This window comes from Arachis stenosperma, chromosome 10 (genome assembly GCF_014773155.1).
Source record: "Arachis stenosperma cultivar V10309 chromosome 10, arast.V10309.gnm1.PFL2, whole genome shotgun sequence".
Lineage (NCBI taxonomy): Eukaryota > Viridiplantae > Streptophyta > Magnoliopsida > Fabales > Fabaceae > Arachis > Arachis stenosperma.
In genome coordinates this window covers 98,361,808-98,365,124 of record NC_080386.1, presented here as the reverse complement: position 1 = coordinate 98,365,124, position 3,317 = coordinate 98,361,808, and positions in this window count along the sequence as shown.

Sequence of the window (3,317 nt, the reverse complement as noted above, 5' to 3'; positions counted from 1 at the left end):
ACGGATTAGTAGTATCTAATTCTCTCCCAGTTATGAGCACCATTGCCCACGAATCTGGTTACGTTATTTTTAAGGATAAAGCATACGGTTTAATTTTAGGTGGACAATCCAATGAAGTCCTGGAAAATGACCGTTGGATATAATTTCATATTGAAGATTTGATGGACATGTGTCCTTTCTAGTAGACCAAAAATTAAAGTTGGTGCAGCATAATTTTTTTTTATTTGGTTTAAACCCTAAACCCTAAACCCCAATCCATAAACCATAACCCATAAACCCTAAACCCTAAACCCTAAACCCTAAACACTAAACCATAAACTCTAAACCCTAAACCCTAAACCTAAACCCTAAACCCTAAACCATAAACCATAAACCCTAAACCCTAAACCATACACCGTAAACCCCAAACCCTAAACCCTAAACCCTAAACCCTAAACCCTAAACCATACACCGTAAACCCCAAACCCTAAACCCTAAACCCTAAACCCTAAACCCATAAACCCTATACCCGAAACCCTAAACACTAAACCCTAAACCATAAACTATAAACCCTAAAGCCTAAACCCTAAACTCTAAACCCTAAACCAAAAACCCTAAACCCTAAACCCTAAACACTAAACTCTAAACCCAAAACCATAAACCGTAAACCCATAAACCCTAAACCCTAAACCCTAAACCATAAACCCTAAACACTAAACCATAAACCATAAACACTAAACCCAAAACCCAAAACCCTAAACCCTAAACCCAATACACAAAACCCAAAACCATAAACCATAAACCCTAAACCCTAAATCATAAACCCTAAACCCTAAACCCTAAACCTTAAACCATAAACCCTAAACCCTAAACCATAAACTCTAAACCCTAAATCCTAAACCTAAACCCTAAACCCTAAACCATAAACCGTAAACCCTAAACCCTAAACCCCAAACCCTAAACCCTAAACCCTAAACCCTAAACCCATAAACCCTATACCCGAAACCCTAAACACTAAACCCTAAACCATAAACTATAAACCCTAAATCCTAAACCCTAAACTCTAAACCCTAAACCTAAAACCCTAAACCCTAAACACCAAACTCTAAACCATAAACCATAAACCGTAAACCCTAAACCCATAAACCCTAAACCCTAAACCCTAAACCATAAACCCTAAACACTAAACTATAAACCATAAACACTAAACCCTAAACCCAAAACCCTAAACCCTAAACCCAATACCCAAAACCCTAAACCATAAATCCTAAACCCTAAACCCTAAATCATAAACCCTAAACCCTAAACACTAAACCATAAACCATAAACCATAAACCCTAAACCATAAACCCTAAACACTAAACCCCAAACCATAGACCGTAAACACTAATCCATCAACCCTAAATCCTAAACCCTAACCCCTAAACCCTAAACCATAAATCCTAAACCCTAAACCCTACATCCCATATGCTAAGCCCAATACCCTAAATCCTAAACCCTAAACCCTAAACCATAAACCCTAAACCCTAAACCCTAAAACCTACATCCCATATGCTAAGCCCAAAACCATAAACCCTAAACCCTAAACTATAAACCCTAAACCCTAAACCCTAAACCCTAAACTCTAAACCCTATATCCTAAATCCTAAACCATAAACCCTAAACCCTAAACCCTAAACTATAAACCCTAAAAACTAAACCCCAAATCATAGACCGTAAACACTAATCCATCAACCCTAAAACCTAAACCCTAAACCCTAAACCATAAATCCTAAACCCTAAACCCTAAACCATAAATCATAAACCCTAAACCCTAAACCCTATGATGAGCGGATAATTTATACGCTTTTTGGCATTGTTTTTAGGTAGTTTTTAGTAAGTTCAAGCTACTTTTAGGGATGTTTTCATTAGTTTTATGTTAAATTCACATTTCTGGACTTTACTATGAGTTTGTGTGTTTTTCTGTGATTTCAAGTAATTTCTGGTTGAAATTGAGGGACTTGAGCAAAACTCTTATAGGAGGCTGACAAAGGACTGCTGATGCTGTTGGAATCTGACCTCCCTGCACTCGAAATAGATTTTCTGGAGCTATAGAACTCTAAATGGCGCGCTCTCAATGGCGTTGGAAAGTAGACATCCAGAGCTTTCCAGCAATATATAATAGTTTATACTTTATTCCGGAATTGATGATGTAAACTGGCGCTCAACGCCAGTTCCATGTTGCTGTCTGGAGTAAAATGCTAGAAACACGTCACGACCCGGAGTTGAATGCCCAAAACACGTTACAACTTGGCGTTCAACTCCAAAAGAAGCCTCAGCTCGTGGATAGATCAAGCCCAGCCCAAACACACACCAAGTGGGCCCCGGAAGTGGATTTATGCATCAATTACTTACTCATGTAAACCCTATTAGCTAGTCTAGTATAAATAGGATAATTTACTATTGTATTAGACATCTTTGGTCTCAGTTTTATTTTATTCTTCATCTGAGGAGACTATTGATCACGTTTTGGGGGCTGGCCATTTGGCCATGCCTGAACCTCTCACTTATGTATTTTCAACGGTGGAGTTTCTACACACCATAGATTAAAGGTGTGGAGCTCTGCTGTACCTCAAGTTTCAATGCAATTACTATTATTTTCTATCCAATTCGAATTATTCCTATTCTAAGATATTCGTTGTACTTCAACTTGATGAATGTGATGATCCGTGACACTCATCATCATTCTCACCTATGAACGCGCGTGATTGACAACCACTTCCGTTCTACCTTAGACCGGGCGCATATCTCTTGGATTCCTTAATCAGAATCTTCGTGGTATAAGCTAAAATTGATGGCGGAATTCATGAGAATCCGGAAAGTCTAAACCTTGTCTATGGTATTCCGAGTAGGATTCTGGGATTGAATGACTGTGACGAGCTTCAAACTCCTGAAGGTTGGGCGTTAGTGACAGACGCAAAAGAATCAAGGGATTCTACTCCAACCTGATTGAGAACCGACAGATGATTAGCCGTGCTGTGACAGAGCATTTGGACCTTTTTCACTGAGAGGATGGGATGTAGCCATTGACAACGGTGATGCCTTACATACAGCTTGCCATAGAAGAGTGTGATAAAATTAGATAAAAGCAGTAGGAAAGCAGAGATTCAGGAGGAGCACAGCATCTCCATACGCCTATCTGAAATCCCCATCATTGGATTACATGAGTAACTTTATCTTTATTTTATGTTTATTATTTATTATTAATTTTCGGAAATCCATAATCAATTATTATCCGCCTGACTGAGATTTACAAGATGACCATAGCTTGCTTCATACCAACAATCTCTGTGGAATCG